This window comes from Peromyscus eremicus, chromosome 8b (assembly GCF_949786415.1).
Source record: "Peromyscus eremicus chromosome 8b, PerEre_H2_v1, whole genome shotgun sequence".
Lineage (NCBI taxonomy): Eukaryota > Metazoa > Chordata > Mammalia > Rodentia > Cricetidae > Peromyscus > Peromyscus eremicus.
Window position 1 is genome coordinate 39,939,726 of NC_081424.1, and position 21,711 is coordinate 39,961,436.

At 37.6% G+C, this 21,711-nt stretch overlaps 1 pseudogene; it reads right to left on the minus strand.

Annotated features, from left to right (window-relative positions):
• LOC131918375 (large ribosomal subunit protein eL34-like) overlaps nucleotides 1–19,979 on the minus strand; it is a 118,960-nt pseudogene extending 98,981 nt beyond the window's left edge.
• Nucleotides 19,980–21,711: the final 1,732 nt, after the last annotated feature.

The following is a 21,711-nucleotide window of genomic DNA, read 5'->3' on the forward strand; positions in this document are numbered from 1 at the left end:
ACTGTTACTCCATATCTGTACTATTCATGAAATTACACATTTTTATATGTTGTGTAGTAATTTCTTCTGATTGACACATCTTCTCTTAGAAGAAGGTGGTTGTAGTGATAGTGCTTTAAGTTTTTATTTACCAATTAATAATTATGTATTTTTAGGCTACATTCTGACTCTCTGTCTCTCACTGAATTACAAGTCTTCCTAAAATTTATTGTAAAATACCCAATATATTGAACATGAACAGGTATACTTTTTTATTTTAACTTATTTGAAATCACTTCCTGGATTTTCATATATAAGAAAAATAACAAAAAAGAAAAATCACAAGCTTCATGCTGTCAAACATGCTTGAGCTGACAGAAATCTGGCCTCCCTCTGTTAGTGACAATCAGCAAGAAAGTAGCTGCTGTAAATTCTACACAGAGAATTTTCTGATAAATTGACAACCTCAAAACTTACACTAGAAAGATAGTAAAATAACATTCCAGGAATTATCAGTAAGTATAGTACTATTTAGATTTATTTAAACAATTCATAAATATTTATTTTTATTTTATCTTATTATTTCAGATATCTGTTTGTATTCTAATGTGAGAGAGAGAGATACAGAGATAGAGAGAGACAGAGAGACAAAGGGTATGGATTTGGGTAGGTGGGGAAGTTGAGAATCTATTAAAAATATATTATTAATAAAAAAAAGAAACTCCACAGACTTTAGAAAGAAGGATAGATGAAAAGCAGGTGATAGGCAGCAATAGACAGTTGATAGGTGATGGAAGCTGGCAGACAAAAACATGGATATCATGTATGTATGAAAAGATTTTTCAATATGGAAATGTTCTCTTCCCTCAAAAATCACTACTAAATTTAATTCTGAAATTCAAATGGTCTGAGCACTTGAAAACATCAGTGCACCCTATTTTATTACAATTTTTCACAAAACCTATACGCTGTCATTTGTATAATTGGTAGTTAACTCGATGGCAGGGATGAATGTAAAGTGATAGAACTTTAGGAGTCTAATTAGCTGTTTTCAGCTCTAATTTGATGTAGTGGCAAAAGGGAAAAGAACGTCAACTGAAACCGTCTGTCAGTCAGTAGGAAAGAAGTCAAGACCAATATCCTCACTACTTGACTGTGTGGTTTCCAGTCATTTATTTACACCCTGGAACACAATGTTTTCTCTTCTTTTATATGATTGATTTCTCAAATCATAAAGGCTGAGCCTCGATTCTACCTAAAGTGTTCCCTGAAGTTATCTCTGATGAGTGAACCTAATTCTCTTCTGCCTGGACCTTCAGTAATAAATGATGGGCTAACGTAGGTGTTCTCAAAGAGAAAAACAAAACAAAGAGTGAAAAGCATGATGACCTTTGAAATGCTTACATCTGAAGGGAAAGGATAGCTGTAAAAGCACCTATTAAAAATGCCAGGGAATTTCTCAACAGTTTCAATACTCTTAAATTTTTAAAGCTGTACCAGCAAGCAGAGCTGGAGTAGATTGAATTAAGCTTCATTATTGATTCCCCAAGACATTGTTGGTATGTTGCCCATTTAAACACATCACCAGATACTTAAGTGTAATTTATAATGCTTTGAAGAACATTTACTTCATTTAAAACAGCTAAGAACATCATTCAAATGAGAGAAGGTGTCAGGACTTACTATATAGAAATGCTGGATGCAGACAAAATGTCCATTAGAGTAGAAACCAAACAGGATTTTACATAACATTTTGGATTAAATATTTCAAGCAGAAAAAGTCTTTTAATAATAGAACTACATTACAAGCTGTTATTATGAAGAGTCAATTAAGTAATTGTGGTTAAGAACATCCATGATATTATGGAGATATAATGGGAGATTATGTGGGAAATGGAAATGTCCAATTCATCTACAACTCAAATATGGCTTTCTATCTGAATGGCTATTTTGTTTATACCAATTTTCACATTTTCATAGTTATACTGTATGAAGTCTTCTACCTTTCTCTAAAAATGTAGCACCCTGAGATAAATTTTGTTCAGTGTTTTACATAATGCAAATCTTGAGTTAGAATTTGAAAGAGGGAATATTTAAGTTACCATGCACAATAATATGAGAATTGCTTATTTTCAAGTAACTAAGTACTAATGTGAACATGTACATTGTTTCCATTTTATTCCTCCTACTAATAGCGTAAATATATATTATGCAAACTAAAGACTAGGTTTTTTTATTTATTTGTTTATTTATTTATTTATTGCAAACCCCTTTACTCATATTTCATTGGATAAATACATTGAGTTAATTATTAAGATATCTCACTCAGTTTATCTAAACTCATTATCATCCAGTTTCAGTAATTATCTGGTGTGTCTAGAGAATTGTTGCTAGAGTTTTTCAGTCCTGCCTGGCCCACTGTCAGGACAAATCTCTCTCACCCGCCAGTCCCGCAGCTGCTCAGACCCAACCAAGTAAACACACAGAGACTTATATTAGTTAAACTGTTTGGCCTAATGGCTCAGGCTTCTTGCTAGCTGTTCTTATATCTTAAATTAACTCGTTTCTATTCATCTATAAGTTGCCACGTGGCTCGTGGCTTACCGGTATCTTAACATCTTCTCATGGCAGCAGCTGGCAGCTTCTCTCTGACTCAGCCTTCCTGTTCCCAGAATTCTCTTCTCTGCTTGTCCTGCCTATACTTCCTGCCTGGCTACTGGCCAATTAGCATTTTATTTATACAGAGCGATATCCACAGCAGGGAATACAGAAACTTAAATGGTTAACATGATATTCATATTCTGAACTAGGTGTTTTATTACATTTTTATTGTTTTAGTATTTTGTACATGGATAGAACGAATTTTAATCAAAGCTGACCCACTCAACCACTCCTCTCTGATTCCTCCTTAGCCTCTGAGTACCTTTCCCTACCAAAGTAATGTGTTTTGTTCTTAAAGCCACTGAGTCCACTGCCTGTATGTGCATGATTATAGGATCCTCTACGGGAGCATGTGTAGCCTCTCCTGATTCACATCCCTGCTGAAAATAGACTTTGGCTTTGAGAGTAGGAATCAGTTGCCAATATCTCATCAGCTATGCGTGGGGCATTATTAGCCTCAGTTCATGCTGGAATTTTAGCTTATTTTATCTCACTTAGGGGAGGTGTTGTCTATACAGTCACAGCTGCTGTGAATTCATGTGTTCAGTGGCCCTGTTATGTTCTGCAAATAATATTTTGCTGCAGACTTATACTACCTGTGCTTACAATATTTTTTTCTTCTTTTGAAATAACCACTGAGCATTGGAAAAGGTGTTATATAGATGTCCCCTTTAGAGCTGAACACTCTAGTGTTTAATTCTCTATGTACTAACCAATTGTGAGTTTATATATAAACTTCCAACTGTAAAAACAAGCTTCTCTCATGAGGATTGGGAGACATAGTAACCCATGTGTATAAAGATAAGGTATTAGGGAATGGTTTATTACTATGTCTACTTAGCAGCATACTAGGTTCTCCCCTACTACTTGGCCAGCTATGGACTTTGGGCCAGTTACTGATGCTAGACTATAGAGTGGGTTTAAATCCAATCAGAAAATATTTAACAATTTGCTTAAGTTCCTAAAACCATTGTATTGTTGTGTATAACTTTCCAGAGCACTCATTATTGCAACTCATAGTACATGTAGCTGAGTAAAACTTGGATGACTATTCTCCCCTAATAGTATACACAGAACCTTCTGGCACTGTAAACGCTATCCCATAAGGATGAAGACTACAGGTTAGAACCAGCTTGAGTTTTCCATATCTTTTGCTTCAAGAATTTGTTGTTTTCAGCAGCAGGACCCTATCAGCATCAAATTCTGGAGGATAACCATGAGCAACAACAATAGCTTGAATTGTTCCAGGATAAGTGATTCCAGGGGACCCCACGGACTAACAATTTGAAAAGGCATAACCTATGCCTGGTGCTGGTGTATGATGACTTAAAAAAATAAGACCTTACCTTGCAGTTCTGGTGGACAACCAAGAGCAATAGTAGTCATGTCTATGATTGGAGATGTGGGGGCGGAGGGGGGGTACTCCTATGCTTCCATAGCAACAAACTCATAGGGAGGTATCCTACACTTAGCATTGAGATTTTCATTTAATAACCCATGGCTTTTGGGAGCATCGTTATCCACTCACTCAGGGAAACTCTGTTCAAACTGTTCAAACACATGATGCTTGTAGTTTTGATGGCTATAAGAGACAAATTACCAGTTTACCAATGCCATAGAAGACAATATCTTAGTTTCATAACATCTTGGCTCACAGCCAGTTCACTTTTCCCTCTGTCGTTTTCAAAACTTCTTGGGTCTGGAAAGATGGTTAAGTGGTTCAGAATGAATACTGCTCTTGCAGAAAACCCAAGTTCATTTCTCAGTATCCACCTCAAAAGCCTATAAGAGCAGATTCCGGTGACCCAATGCCTCCTGGGTCCAGGGACCCCTGCATTCTTGTGCAAAACCCACACACAGATAATAAAAATAATTTTTAAAATCTTTAAAATGTAAAACATTTCAAAAATGTTTCTTTTACCTTTCCCTAAGCTGCAAAGCCTGGGTTTTGGGACAGGTTGTTCCTTGCTCTCCACTCTGTATCTTACTGTTCTCATTCTCCCCTCCAATCACCCCACTCTCACTTTCTGTCTGTCTTTCTGTATTCCTGTCTGTCTCTGTTTCTCTCCATTTCTCTTCTCTCTGTCTAGGGATGATCTTTTATTTCTGATTTTCTTGTATCACCATAGGATTATAGACATGTGCTATCCTGCCCATTTTTCATAATCCCAATGAACCCGACCCAGACTTTCATTCACAAGAGGGAAGCTTCACGGCAACTCAGCTACATCTCTAGCCCCACAGTCAAATAACAATTTAAAAAGATATTGGAAGTGAGTACAATTTTTTGTATCTCACTGTCCAGGGACTATCTCTCAGGTTTTATTCTCTGCCTTTAATCTTTCTACCAAGAATGTGAGAAAATCATTATCAAATTATTGGGAAATTTTCTACCAACAATTGGCAGTGGTTTCTATGTCTCTTATTAGTCCCTATGAACCACAGAGGAATTCCTTCAGATTACAGCTGTTTCTCTTGTATCTGGTTAAGGTCACATCTTCCTCAAATACCCAATGTCTTCTGTCTTTCACATTTTCCACTGATCAGTCTTTGATCATTATGAGTACTTCATAGTTAATGAAACCCATGCATGACTTCTCCCAACCAGACTATTGCAAAACAAGTAAGTTGTATGGAATCAAAGGACTAAAAGTAGATTGAATACATTATTGTAAGGAATTTGTGACTTCTCAGTTTGAATATATTGCTTTCTTTAACTATAAGTCCCTCAATGTAAAACTGTTGCAAACTAAACTGCTTACAATTTATCTCAATTGTTATGAACAAGAGTGCACATTACCTATATAACACTCTAAGGTGTTATGATTAATTTTGGAATCATTCTCTGGCTGAATCAGGTAACCTTTTAAGAAATGTGTTATAATGCAAATATTATCTGACACTTAGTTGAGTGTTGAATACTTGCTTTATAAGTAAACTCCTGAAAATCCCTTCCAAGGAATACTCAAAAACTACTAAAATAAGAGAGAGAGAGAGAGAGAGAGAGAGAGAGAGAGAGAGAGAGAGAGAGAGAGAGAGACAGAAAATAACCCTTCAAAAGTGCTCTCTTGCAGTGACTTTCTCCAACTCCATCCCAGTTCTTCAAGGTTCCACCACTTCCCAGTAGTGCTACCAGAAGTGGACAAAGTTTTCAGCCTCAGGGCTAAAAAAGAAATCTATATTTGATCTTCCCCAGTGCTTGATAGAGCCCCTTCAAAACCTGTACAGCTTCCTAAATGACAGAGGCAGTGAGAATGGGATTTTTATTAAGGTAATTTTTATTGATTCTTTGGGAATTTCACATCATGCTCCCTGATCCCACTCACTTCTGTCTTTTCATTCCATACCTGTAGCCTCTCCCACTCAAAAGAAAACAAGAATAAAAATAAAATATTTTTTTAAAGCACTTCACCCCTCCATCTTTCCCATCCCTCCATCACATATTCGTTTGGTGTAGTGGCCTTGGTAGCTGCAGTATGTCACGCAGTATACCCTTTAGCTCAAACAGCTTTACTTGAAAATGTTCATTGTCATGAGTTGTTGGTCTGGTTCAAGGCCTCTGGCTTCTGGTACAACATCAATATTGGACCCTCACTGAGACTCATAGTTATGGAGATCCTGGGGCTATGGTTCCCCAGGACCAGTCCCTTTACCTGCTTCAGCATGTTTAACATAGGGTAGATGTTGGGGTGGGCCAACTCAAAGCCCTACATGTGGGACTGGGTGGTAGTTGAGTTGGTCAGTCTGGGCCTCCACAGGGACCTCAAGAGAGGGTCAGGGCCGGCACTCTTACACACATGGTGAGGGGTGGGATCAGCTCTCCCACTGCAGTGGCCCATAGCAGAGAAAGGCCAGTTCTCCCTGGGCCAACACGGAATGGGGGAGCTCGTCTGTGCATACACCACTGGGGCCAGTTCTCCTGCCTGGTCTAGGAGTCAGTTCTCCTGCTGAGGCTGCCTGCAAGGGGTAGGACCACCTTTCTGGTGCCCAGACCACTAGTGCCAGCCCTCCCATGGACCCTGATGGTGATGTGGGCCACAGACATCAATGTAGACCCTGCCTGCAGTGGACCATAGACCCAGACAATGCCCTTGGCCTCAGCCTTACTTAGATATCACCATGGCCCTGGGTGGCAGCACAGAACAGTCAGATTGGTACGGCTCCAGTGACAGTGTGGCCTTAAGACATCAAAGCGGCCCCAAGTGGTGACACAGATCACTGGCATCTGTATGGCCTTAGGCAGTAGCATGGGCCATGGACATTAGTGGAGACCTTAGCTGCAAAACGGACCCACACATGGCCCTCAGTGGCAGCACAGGCCTGGACATCACATGGCCCCAGGTGACAGAGTATGCCACCCATAACAGCCTGTTCCTCCCCACCACTGCATCTTCAGATCCACTTCTCTCCACAGAAAAGGAGCCACTCCTCTTCTTATCTCCCATTTTTTACACCACATACCTGATCATAGTAGTGGTGCCTGCCCACCCAAACCGTGGGGCACTGGGCAGGCCGTAAAATATGTAATTTTTAATGGTATTATTTTCTCACTAAGTTCCTGAATGAGCTTAGGAATATTGAGGCGAATGAATGTCTTTAGTTTTGACAATACCTTTTCAACTACAAAAGGCAATATTAATAAGGTGACTTTGATAAAGCCAAGAGAGCTGGTTGCCCCAATTACAGGATCAAAATATTGATCCAAATATCCTGAACCTCAAAAGAGAAGAGACGTAATTGAAAGTCACAAACACAAATTGGTCAATCAACAATGCCTATTAAGTGAACTTCCATGGAAATACAAAACAGTAGGCTTTAGAGAGCTTCTGGGTGGGTTGGTAAGAATGCTGGGAGGTAGCTGTGATTGGTAATATTGGTTGCTAATCTCACAGTATATTATGGAAGCTTCTTGAAATATTAATGAAGTATTATGTAGATTAGATCAGCCTGGGTACATGTCCATGAGGGTTTATCTAGAAAAGGTTATAGAGATGGGAGGACAGCCCCTAAAATTGGATGGTGGCAAAATGAACGGCAGCTTTCCCTCAGTTGGAATCTTAGTCTGCATTAAGGAGAAGATGAGATGAATACTAGCATTTCTGTCCTCCTACTTGATAATTGCAGAAGTAGTTGACCAGAAAACTCTCATTCCTGCTGTTACGATGAACTTCCTTTCAAACTGTAAGCCCAAACATATCCTTCCTTCTCTTAATTGCCCCGTTCAGATTAGTTTGTCCTAGCAGTGCATCCTATAACTAAGATTGAAAAATGGTATCAAGAAATGATGAATCTGACAATACTATTCTTAGGATTTAGGAGCTGATTTGAAGGAGGAATATGAAAGAATTTGCAAGTTTGGGATAAAAACACCCTTTAATAGTGTAAGCCTGTTTAACTGGCCACCTTGGTAGAAGACAGGCATACAGAAAGCTGAGAGACACAAAGATAATAGAGGCTTGGTTCAAGAATTTTCAAAGGGGAATAAGGATTCTGTCAAGAACTGGACTAGGGGCCCATTTATGTAATATTCTGGCTCAGAATATGGCTGCATTCTGCCCATGTACTGATAGGTGGAGTAAAATTAAATTCACAGGTAGTGGATGAATTTGTTTGATGAAGAAAATTTCAAGAGAGGAGAATATTCAGGCTACAGCTAGCTATTGCTTTCTGCACAGATCCAGATATACAGTGAATATGAGCAAAAGTTGAGACAGACAGCAAATTTTGAAAAATGCAGTTTAATGAGGAAAAGAGCAAATGCAAGTTTAAAGTTGCACCCAAGGTTTGTGCTGATGGATGGCTGGAACTCTTAGTGAGAAACCCCTCACTCTGCAGTGGAACAGTAGGAAAGGTGTCCTGATGGCAAGACTCTGTCCCTTAAAGGCTCCGACTTGTGAAAATGCAGGTTGGTTTGAAAGGGGAGAGCATGAACTAAGAAGTATCCTAATTTAAAACAACCACCTCAGAAAGGGTTTCTCCATGGCTGTCATTACAGACTCAAACAAGCTAATGTAACCTGGTCTGAGAGAGTAAGGCTGTATCTGGAACTGCCATCAGGCTTTGACATTGTTGTAAGATTAATTGCTAAATGGTCTTATTAATATAAATCTGGGAGCCAGGTATTGAGGTGAATGCTGGAAGATCAGAGAAGCAGAAAAAGCAACAGCCAACCTCACCTCGACATCTCCTCATCTGATCCTGTTTCCACGAATCTTCAGACTGAAAGCTTCTGAGTCCTCACCCGAATGGAACTCAGCTGAACTGCTGCTAAAAAAACAACTTAAAAGCCTCTAGTTCCTGGTCCTTATATACCTTTCTGCTTCCTGCCATCACTTCCTGGGATAAAAGGCATCTGTCCTTCTCAAGCAAAGACATGAGATCTCAAGTGCTGCGATTAAAGGTGTGTGCCATCCCTGCCTAGCTATTTCCAGTGTGGCCTTGAACTCACAGAGATCCGGATGGATCTCTGCCTCCCATTTGATAGGATTAAAGGTGTGTGCCACCATTGTCTGGCCTCTATGTCTACTCTAGTGGATGTTCTGTTCTCTGACCCCAGATAAGTTTTACTAGGGTACACAATATATTGGGGGACACAATGTATCACTACACATTGTCATGTACACAGTATTAGGCTTACAGACATGAAAGAAAGAAAATATTTAAAAGTCATGGCATCTTCATTGGTAGTTTCAGAGAGGTTCTGAGTTCAGGCAATGTGAAGCAGGGTCAGAGTTCCCGAAAAGAGGCCTTTGAGAGGTTGTTTCATGAAGCTCTGAGGGAGAAATTTAGGTTGCAAGGGAATATCTGGGATTTTGGAGATGCCCAAAATATAGGATATCCATCTACCAAGGAAAGCTAAAGAATGGAATACAGCTTCCCAAAGAGAAGTGAGATATACTGCTGGTCCCTGAGCTGCAAGGGTGAAACTACCCAGGTCCTTTGAACCCCAGACAATTCCAAAATGGGTCCCAGAGGCTGGTCATAATGCTATGGAATTTTGTTTTCCCTGCTCAGTTTCATTCTTTCTTTGACACAAGTATTCCTTCTTATGTCTCAATTTTTACTTTTGGATGAGAAAGTTTATTCTGTGCTATTGTATATTGGAAGGTGTGACTTTTTTGTTTTTTGTTTGTTTTTTTTTTTTGTTTTTGTAGGAACTCACAGTACAGTGATTGACTTAGTCTTGAACCTCAGATCACCTATCAGACTAGCTTCTGGGTATTAATGATTATCTTGATTGGAGTATCTGAGGTCAGAAAACTCATCCTAAAGCCATATACTCCTACTGTGATGGGTTCCTGCCATCATGGCCTTTCCTTCTAACTTAAGCCAAAGTACACCCTACCCCTGCTGTATTGCTTTAGTTAAGGATTCTGTCCCAGAGACACAGGAACAATGAATGAAGTAACTTACCCATATGCACAGGAAGAAAAATCCACGTACTTGTGACTAAGAATACGACCATATGTGGTTGTTCAGCTGTATATTTAAAAGTTCCACAGTAAGTATCCAGAATTGGAACCAACCATTTCCCTAGGTTTTGATGGAGGGAGCCTTTGCTTCACAGCTAAATTAGACATAATCTGTGAATCATCTGGAGGCCCAATAAATAACTGGTACCTGAAGGAGTTATTGGGCAATCTGATGAGATAGAGATGTTGAGCTGTGGGGTCTGTTCTAACTTCCAGTGATTAGTTGCAGATTTATGTTAACCTGTAGAACACCTAGATGATATATACTAAAATTAAAGAAGTAGTAAATATCAAAAAGCTCCAAATGATCATCTAGTAATAGAATAAAAATTCTGTGAATAAAATAAATAAGGAGGACCCAACTCTCCATAAGCATATTTGACTGTGAGTTAAGAACTTTTAAATTGTGTTGAGAATGTTAATGCTAATTATAGGTCTTTATGGCAAGTTCACTTTAAAACTATGTTTTCTTTTAATTAAGCAAAGCTGTTGGGGATCTGGTCAATTGGATCTTTTTTTTATTGACAGATGCCAGATACCTCCTTGTATCCTATTGCTTTGGCAGGGTACTGTAAACCTAAGATTTTTCTATTGGCAACCAGCAGACTGAAAATGGGGCAACCTTGCTACTTTGAGTCTTTCAGGGATGTTTTTCAGAAAGAACATGTCAGGTTGTAGCAACCCTACAACCACAGTGTTGCTGAAACCACAGAGTTCTGCTTCAGAGAGCCTTACTTCATTCAAAATGGCTCCAGGACATTCTACCAGATTAGGAAGACTCTACTGCTGGCAAGACAAGGACTAGTGGACTTTACATGCCACACACACACACACACACACACACACACACACACACACACACACCTGTGTTATATCACCAGGTATCAGTAAAGGCTTCTATAAAATGGCCAGTTTCTTACTTGTAGTCTTTCTCACAGGTACAGCAGTTGATGCCAGTTTCACAAAAAGCAAGTAAGGCTGGCAACAAAAGGGACTCAGTAGAAGAGTTAAAGAAGTTATCATTGGCTAGGAGTCCTAATACCAGAAAACATGAAGTACTACTACAAAGAGATGGCAGAGGAGTCCAGATGAACAAGTATGGAACCTACAAGAAGCCACTAAGGATATTGGAAGAGTAAATAAGATGGAAGAAAACAGAGAGGCTGAGAATATGGAACACAGCAAGAGAATGAAGAACAGAAGGTAGCAGCTGAGACTCTTAGAAATATAAGCCTAACAGTGCCAACACTCAACGCTCTGGAATCCTAACTCTGGCCACTGGTCATTGGCGCTCTGATCATGAGTGATCAGCTTCTTCCCTGAGCATCTGACGCAACAAGTATGTGGCTTTACGAGCTTGGAGCCCTAAGCCTCTGATTCTTGAGTCTTAGGTCTGAAAGCCTCTGGATTAGGGAGCTTCAGCCCATGAAGGACTCAGAGCCATCAATATTAAGGAGACTGCCACTTTTCTAGCTATGATTTATACCTGGATAGAAAGAACTCCCAGCAATCTATTTGTGAAGCAAGATCTGAGACCTTCTCTAGGTTTTGTGTGCTTTCATGTGAGAGATTACAAAGAGAACCTGATTGGTTTTTTTGACTTTTGTGTCTCAGTTAAATTTTACTCAAGAAACGAGATGCCTACATCTATAACAATAGAGTAAAAATTACAAGGAATGAAAGAATGAAATATGGAATGGGAGAAAAATAGTGTCTAGTTTAGTATTACTGTGCAAAATGAATCCTAGTGCATAGTGTATTGTCAAATATTAAACATAGTTAAGGAGATTAAGAAACTTATTCAAGGATACAAAATGTCTATGCAATAAAAAATGTACATGGCTTCATATTTTTAGATTTAGTGATTATTCACAAATAATATAAAAACCAGAAGTTCTCAAAAGAAGAGTTCACATCATTAGAAATTATAGACACTAAGTTACTTAGACCCAGCATTAAAACTCTATTATGCGGCAATACTAAGTGAAAAGAGATTAGCTAGACATTTATTATATCTTCCTGACTACAATGAAAGGCAAAATATCTGATTCTTGGACTTGTTAAAGTGATCCAATTTAAGAAGGAATTTTTTTTTTTTGGAATACTACTCAGCAGAGAAAAACAATGACATCATGAGGTTTGCAGACAAATGGATGGATCTAGAAAAAATCATCCTGAGTGAGGTATCCCAGACTCAGAAAGACAAACATGGTCTTCAGCATCGAGTAAAAATAGAACCTAATTGTTATCAAGAGCAGATGGTCTATCTATTACCAGTCAACACATCTTCCTAAACATATGGCTGAACAGGTTAACTAAAGGATAAAGTGGTTGAGAGCTGTAGAGAAAACTGACAGCTGTAAAAGATTTTCCCTTCCTTTAAAAAACATGTGTTTTTATGAAAATTCAAACAATCTGATGCTCTGTCTACAAGTTGTTTGCCATGAGGACTCCCAAATTGCTAAAGAGCTTCGCTTTCTTCACACAAAGGGTCAGGGGGGTGAGTTTACTGAGAAAACATGACAAAGACTGAGATGCTTCAGACTAAGAAGGGTGATGGTGAATAAGAGTGGACATGGGCATTGTATTTAGAAAGAGCACACTTTAAAAGGCCATGGGCACACTGAAATGGCCATTTGATTATCAGACCCAAAGAAATCTGAGTAAAGGGCTTGGAATGACTCAAGTTATTGTTCTCAGTATTCTCTAAGTATTCTTAATTTGCATTTTGAAGTTTTAGTGGTTCTAGAATCAATTGTTCTAAAGCTATGTATTGATGCCAGTCTTTCTATTTTAAGAGGTATTTATTTGCTGTTATTTTATAATCAAACCAATTAACAGAGCCTTTATTTCCTAACTATCTTTCTCTCACTGGGGATAGAACCTTTGGAATCATACATGTTAGGTAATTACTCTGTCACCAAACTACATCCCTAACATATTTTGTATTTTAAGGTAGGTACTCACTGGTTTGCCATGATTGACTTCTAGTCTAATTATAAATTTATATCATAAATACTTTTCAATACATAATAAAATATAATTAATGTGGAACCAGAGTGACATCTGCCTAATTTACACACTAACCATTTGTTTTCAATATTGTAAATATAATTCATAGTTATTAACATCAATTATTATACACATGTATTAGCCAGTGCTCTCTGGAGGAACAAATAGTAGGAAATATATATTTATATATTTTCACATACACTAATGTGTTAATGAAGAGATGAATATGTATTGTAAACACACACATACATATATTAATGGAAAGATGTAAGTGTATATATGCACACACACATATATTTGTGTAGGTTTATTAGGAATTGGATCACATAATCATTCACCTACACCAGTTGTTCTCAACTTTCTTAATGCTGTGACCTTTTAATATAGTTCTTTATGTTGTATTGACTCACAACAATAAAATAATTTTGTTGCTATTTCACAACTATAATTGTGCTACTATTATAAATCATAATATAAATGTGATAAGCAGAATATCTAATATGGGACCCCTGTGAAATGGTCATTGAATCCCAAAAGGGGTTGCAACTCACAGGTTGAGAACTGCTGACCTACACATTGCCAATCTAGCAAGGTTAGTGTTATAATTTGGTCTTACTCAAAGAACATGAGAATAACTGGAGCCCATAGTGTAAATGTTAGTTCAAATCTTCAGCTCTGGGTATCATCACTGGTCATTGGAGTAGAACAATACCACAAATCTATGTTTGAGGCTCCTGATCCTTGAATACTTATGTCAAGTGCAGAAGTGGTCTAGTTAAAAATGTGGAGCGTGTTTGCATGTCTTCTGCATATTTCTTCAAGGCTGTCCATGAATCGAGTAGATGATGACCATATACACTGACAAAAACTATCACCTTTACTGAGTTGGAGGTTTAAAGTATGATCTCTGTGATCTCCTGCACAGAAATAACACAAATATAATTTAACCAGCTGTCTGACTATCAAGTTGATATGTAAAACTCACAATCAGATTGTGTCAGAACATAAATCACTTTGTAAACAAAGTGAATTCAGTGAGCTAGTATGTGAAAAATTAGTAGACCTAACTTATTTGGCAACATAATAAAATGTTAAATATTTGTTTTATAGTATAAATTTATTTGAAAAAACATTTAATCTTTCAAGTTAAGATAATTATGAACTTACATTGGCTAAGTTTTTCCACAGCAATGCCATTCAACAACTAAAGCATAAACTTTATTTTGCCTGTTCAAAATATTAATTTTCAACTTTCCAGTATTCTATCCAAATGTAGTAAAGCTTGGTTAGTGGCCATGTATGCATAATCACTTGTTTTAGTATAATCACTCATTTTACATAAACAATTGATATAATGAAGGAAATGAGGAAGAGTTGCCTAAAGCTGAACGAATAAAAAGGAGCAATAAACAAAATCAGTCATGATTAACCAGATCTATCCTGCTGCTTGCTGCTGTAATTCTGAGTCTTCTGGATTTGAAGTGACAGTCTAATTGAAAAATGAGATAAATGTTGAATACTACATTGGGATAATAAGTATTTAAAATATTCAGGATATTAAGATTTGTCCTGAAGGCTGTCAGTATCCATTTGTCTTCAGAATCACACAATTACATCTTGCCAAAAAAACAAATGCAATTGGAAGATTTTACTCTAGAACTTCTCTGTACAAACAAAAGACAACATTCTTCATCTTTGAGTTGGACTCTGCTGATAGATTGCTTTTTATATATGTAAACAGTTTTAGAATTTCACTAGAAATTGTTATTACTATGCTGATTAATTTGTGAAGAAGTACAAGGATATTAAGCATAAAAATGTTAGTGATAGAGTCAGGAAAACATATACTTGCATACTCAAGTGGCTATCCTAATTACATGGCATCATGTGGCTCTTTAAGTTACATTTTATGTATCTTCATATATGAACAGTTTTTCATATAGAAAATTGCTCCCTAAATTCATTTACTCATTTATTTTTTGTTTTAATCTTTTATTTAATATTCAAAATGCATATAATGTTTTAATTAAAGCAACTTAAATTCTCTAAACTTTAATTCCTCTCCTATGCCCTCAACTAAACTTCATGTGCTCTCTTATTCACTTGTGCCATCCCTTCCTTCTCTCTCTCTCTCTCTCTCTCTCTCTCTCTCTCTCTCTCTCTCTCTCTCTCTCTCCTCTTTTCTCTCTCAACATTCACTGGGGGGCATTTAGTATTGCATGTATTGCATGAAAATGGGACAATCCATTGTAAATCTCTCAAGGCCGTCATCCTTGAAGAAAAATGACTCCATCAACCAACAGCTAACCCCTCTTCCATGATGAACCCCGAGCAATGTAGAGCGGGGTGTGATACAGAGGTCTCATTTGGAACTGAGCACTCCACATACTCTTGTTCTATATATGTTTACAAGTTGTGATTCTTTGTATTAATCTCCATCTACTGCCCAAAAAAGTAAAAATTCTCTGAAGAGTGTTGAGAAATATGTTATCTGTGGCCTTAAAGACAAGAACTTAGGGGGTAGTTTATTATCCTGTCCATTTAACAGAATAATAGGATTAGGTTCTTCCCTGTAGCTCATGACCTAAGCTAGACACTGGTATTGGACCCTGGTAACTGTGTCAGGTATGGACTACATCTGATGAACCCAGCCTTAAATAGAGGCATAAAGTGGTTGGTTACTCCTATAACATCCAAGCTCCTGGGGCCTCAGAAACTCTAGGCTGACAGCTGTGGAGCCTACATGGGACTGAACTAGGCCTTCTGCATGTGGGAGACAGTTGTGTAGCTTGGTCTATTTGAGGGGTCCCTGGTAGTGAGATCAGGATCTACCCCTGGTGCATGAGCTGGCTTTTTGGAGCCCATTGTCTATGGTACAATGCCTTGCTCAGCCTCGATGCGGGGGCAGGGGCTTGGTCCTCAACTGAATGTACCAGGCTTTGTTGACTCCCCATGGGAGGCTCTAAGGAACCTTTTGGAGAAGTGGGTGGGCAGGTGGGTCAGGGGAAGGCAGAAAGAGGAGAATGGGAGGAGGGATGAGAGTGGGAACTGTGGTTGGTATGTAAAATGAAAAAATTTAAATAAATAAAAAAGAAAAAATATTCTTGAGTCAATTAAAATTAAAAAACATAGCATTTACCCATCATTTGCTATGTAAATATTTAGATTTTCATGCATTCTCTCTGTTTATTTAGAAAAGAAGAACATTTTTCTATAGTAATTTTTGAAATAAATAAAATTAAGGGAATTTAGATCACACCATTGGTGTCTGAAGCTACAATAATAATTTGTCTGTAGTGAAGTAAAGTCAGAACAAGATTATATTTTGTCTGAAATAGTAATTTTCCTCGTCAATAATTTATATTCCGATGAACATATGATCTTCTTAAAATCAGATTTTTGATTTAGAGCTGTGTCATTTATTGTACACACTAGTATTTTGAACATTACTAATCTTAAAACACAAGTAAATATGATTTTCACATTTAGTGAATTTCTTTTTAACTTTTCCTAGAATTATTCTAGGTATCTGTAAAGTCTGGATCAAAGATTTCATGAGGTTAAGAGCATTCGTCATTCTGAGTCTTCTTCACTTTGCCATTTGTATATTTTACTTTACTAATAAGTTGATAGAACAGTTTTCATGTGCCTTTGCATCAACATTTCAAAACAAAAGTTTGATTTGAATAAAACTGTAGAGTCCCTATTCGTGTTGGTGAATTCTAGGGTATTTTAATAATATAAAAGCAATAAGACCGATGAAAGATAAAATGATGGGACAATACAATATTAAATGTCAACTGAACTGCTACATTATCCCAATTTAAATTTTTAAAAAGGCCAAGGCTGGCATCACAAAAACCAGTGTTTGAAAATAGCTTTGTAATTTATGACCTTGTGCAACATTGCTATCTGATAAATCTTTCTTAAAGTAGAAGTATTTGTAGCTATTGTAAAGAAGGTGTATTGATGAATAATTTTGTCTATTCTGTAGACACATATATCATTCAAAGTAAATGTTTTGCTGAGTATCAGAAACAATATAACAAATTATTACATTTACTGTGCTTAATACTGTGAACTAAAACTTCAGTGTTATGATCTTTCTGATCTTGCCTCTTTCTCCCTGTCTCTGGAAAGTTTATCTTAATTTTTCCCTCAAACACAAATACAGTTTCCTCTCAAGTTCTCCTATTTGGCTGTGGAAATTCCTCCACACTGAATGCAATTGTCTTGCCTGCAACCCCTATAGTCCCAATATACACAGAAGATGAAAAATCACAGAGAACCAAATTAACAACATACCTGGTGCACACACCAACATTGTCTTACTTGTTTGTTTTGCAGAGATTTCACTCCCTTGGAAATAATTGACCCTTACTCTAAAATTGTGTGCATCCCCATTTCCATTTCCCTTATGAAATGTGCCTATAAGCTTCCAAACATCACTAGTATGCTACTGTGATTAACAATTTTGGACTTTAGGTTTCTGAACAACATTGGCACGTCAAAGAGTGCGGAGGCTTCTGAAATTTTAATGGATACACTTTTCATAGTGAGCTAGTCATGTATCTTTGGGCAGAGTGTTATGGCTTGAGTTGTAAATAGCCACCTTAGGCTCATGTTTTGAGTGCCTGTTGCATTTACCAATGCTACTTGTTAAGGAACTTATGGAGCCTTTGGAGGCTAATTGACATAAAGGAGAATGACTCTGCTGGTTGGCTCAAAACTCTTGGTCCCAGATGTTGTCTCCTTCATTGTCCAACATGTTGTGAACAAGCTTTCCCTGGGGTGTGTCTTCTTTGGCATAATTGCACTGACATACAGTCATTAATACATTTTAGTTACAATCAATATCCAGTGGTTATAAGTGATTATTTTCTTCTAAAATTCAACAAGCTATTTTGATGATACAGTCCTAAATCATTCAGTTTTTGTTCATAGTGAAGACATTTGAGGACTACTTATTATTTTATTAATTTTTTTGAGGAAATATGGAATAATAGAATATATTTTATAAAGTGTTACAATGAAAACCTACTTTTGTTGTAGGAATTTGAAAGAGGATGTTAAAAGTTTGTCCTGATAGTTCTTGAAAGGTAGAATAGAGAGAATTATAAATTGAAGTATACCCAGGGTTACAGAGTGACTACAAGGCACACCTGGATTACATTGCAAGACTATGTCTCATAAAACCAAACACTGAGGATGAAGCTCAATGATAAACACCTTGTTTAACATATGCAAGTCCATGGTCCATTTTCCAAAACCAAAACAGCAAAGCAAAATAAAACTCCTTAATAGGTAATTATAAAAGTTAGCAGAGAGAAGACTTCAGTATCAATTTTGCCTTTCGGATGAATTTTTTTTTTAAAGCCACAGATAAAGTCATTGCTTCATACTTGACAGTGATTGTGTCCATTCCTTTGTTGGGCCTACATTTTCATAACTTCTTTGGTAATAAAAGTTATATACCTTTGCTTCATTTTAAGATAGGATGAGGGTCTACTCATTCATATGACTTCATTGGCTTGTTTGAACAGTTATATCTACTGCTATATGTTTATATATAAGCAAAAATACAAAAACAACAGTTTGTGAGTTATTTAGAAGTGATAGCAAAAAATGGTGCTAGTTTTAGTAAACAAATTCAATTTCGACAAGTTTGTTTCAATTGAAATTTAAAATGGTGTTAATTTTAAAGATCTATAGTTGCAAAATTTTCTTCTATTCAATATAGTATTCCTAGTTTGGTTTCCTGTTACTGTGAAAAAACATCAAGGTCAAAAGCAACTTGTAATAGGAACAGGTTTAACTTAGTTTTTTGCTTACAAGTAACAGACCATCACTGAGGGAACTGAGGACCAGAGGTCAAAGAAGAAACTTAGAAGAAGAAACTGAACCAGAGATCATTGAGCAATGTTACTTATTCTGGCTTCTACTCACCAAACTTTCTTGTATACCTCAGGGCTGTTTGCCTAAGGATGGAGCTATTTAATCAACACAGTTTTTCACAGATATATGAATGGACTAATCAGATATAGGAGGTTCTTCCTTTGAATATTCCTTTTCCCCATGCCTCTAGTTTGTGCCAAGTTGATTGCACAGGTCACTGCTTGTCCCTTTGACACATAAACGCACCACTGTTGAACCATATTTTTTCCTGTCTCAAATATTTTATGTTATATCAAACTATGAATCAAAGTATAATTTTTAAAAGTCCCAGAGTCTTTTAGAAAATTCCAACACTTTAAAAGTTAAATGTTTCTTTAAGAGTTCAAAGTCTCTTAAGTGTAGGTTTCTATAAAATCAAAACCAAGTTAAATACTTCTCATTCCCAAATGAAAGAATATTAGAATAGTAGCAATTTTATCAAAGCAAAACCGAAGTTCCACAAATTAAATCCAAATTCTATAGTTCAGTGTCCAACATTTCAGAGTCACTCATGATCTTCTGTGCTCCAAACAGCTTCAGCAGCTCCAAGTCTGTCAACTGTAGCACATGGAGTTTCTGTGGTAGGCTTAGGCCCTGTTCCCACCCACTACTGTCCTTAGTGGAAGTCCATGGTCCTTGCATTTCTGATATCTTGAGGTCTTCTTTGCAACAGAGCTTGTGCCTTTACCAATGGACTCTTCTGACCTCTCTTCAGAATCATCTGATCCTCTAGTTCTCTTTATTACCCATTCAAACCTGGGCTTCCAATGAAGCAGAATCTTCATCTTCACCAATGGCCTTGCAGTACTTGTCTTCAGGGACTCTATAATTGTGCCAAGGCTCTACTACTCTCCGTGACTCCTTCAATTTTGCAAATTTCATGCCTTCCAAACCAGTTCCAGGTGGATGATTGTTGCACATGGGTAATTTTGATTTGTCCTCCACTGTCTGGACCACCACTTTTGTGTATTGACCCTGAGAAATTAGTTCCCAGATTTTACCTCAATGATGCTGATCTCTTAATCACAGTTAACACTACACTTAGATGATCACCATCTATTGGACCAGAAATGTATAGAAGCTTTCAATATAGGGTTGAGGATTTGTTACTAATCACAGCTAATTCCTCAGCCCCAAATAATCAACACACAAGATTCATAATTCAAAATATCACACAAATAACCCCTAACCTATTTCCTATGTTCTTGTTCCTTCCCGGAACTTTATGAGATTAAGTGGTCACGTGATTAAAGTGATGGGCTGCTAAAACTGGTTTCTATTGTCTGTGTTTTTACTTCAGCATCATCTTCCAAATTCCCTCAACAACTCATTATGCTCTGTATTTTCAACTCAAAGTACCAAATACTTCCACAATCTTTTCCCCAAGCAATGGAAAATGGCCAAGTCCATCACAGAAACCCCATATTATTCCAGTATCATTTCTGTTTCCTTTTGTTTTCCTGTTGCTGAGAAAAAGCACCACCGTCTACAGCCTTTAGGGGAGCAAAGTTTTGATGTTACTGACATTCCCAGGTTAGAGTACATCATGGAATGGAGTCAGGGCAGGACCTGAAGTAGGAACTGGAAGCAGAGTCCATGAAAGAACTCTGTTTCCTATCTCCCACTTCAGTGCATGTCCAGCTAGCTTGCCTAGAGATGTACAACCCACAGCTTTCTGGACCCTTCCATATCGATTGGCAGTTGTTAAAATGCCCCACAAATATTGTCCCCCAGTACATTTGACTGGGGGATATTCTTCAGTTGATGTCCCCTCACCCTAGGGAACTGTGGGTTGTGTCAATTTGTCAGTAAAAACTCACACAGATGCAGGTTGTATATCTTCGGGTTTTTATTGCTGTGAAGAGACACCATGATCATAGCAACTCTTATAAAGAAAACACTTAGTTGGGGCTGGCTTACAGTTTACATCTTTATCCACATGCAGCAGGAGGAAACTGTGTGCCACACTGGGCATAGCTTAAGCGTGTAAGACTTAAAAGCCTGCCCACTTCCCACAGTGACACACTTCCTCCAACAAGGCCATACCTACTCTAATGATGCCACACCCCCTAATAGTGCCACTCCCCATGGGCCATGCATTCAGACACATGAGTCTATGGGGGCCATACCTATTCAAATGATCACACTCTGTTATAACTATATTAATTATAGTCAACTTGCTGCATTAGTTCTCTATGCCCTTTGACAAATATGCTATTCCCTCCTTATTTTCCCCTTTCAACCCACACCTTTCCCTGTTCATCATCCCTTCTTTTTACTTATTTCTCATCCAAGAAATACTTCAAATACTATGACAATGAAAATACTAAAAGATCCCAAAGTGGCCTATTGGTACACTCTCTGTACACTGTAACCCACTTCTCGGATGGACATCAGAACACATGCCACTTACCAGCATGATGATCATTTTTTTTTTTTTTTACAAAAAAGCAAATGGAAAGAATTCAAGTGAAATGGAGATTATTTAGTCAGAGTCCTGGGCTGAGAGTGATTATCAGCTGCTGGAAACTCACTGCCTCATTTCTTTGCTGTGTCAATCCATGCATCTGTGGCAGCACAAAGATTCATCTCTGTGTTACACAAGCAGGTTTCATTTCGGCATCTGCTGCAGTTTATGCCTGCACAGCTTTCT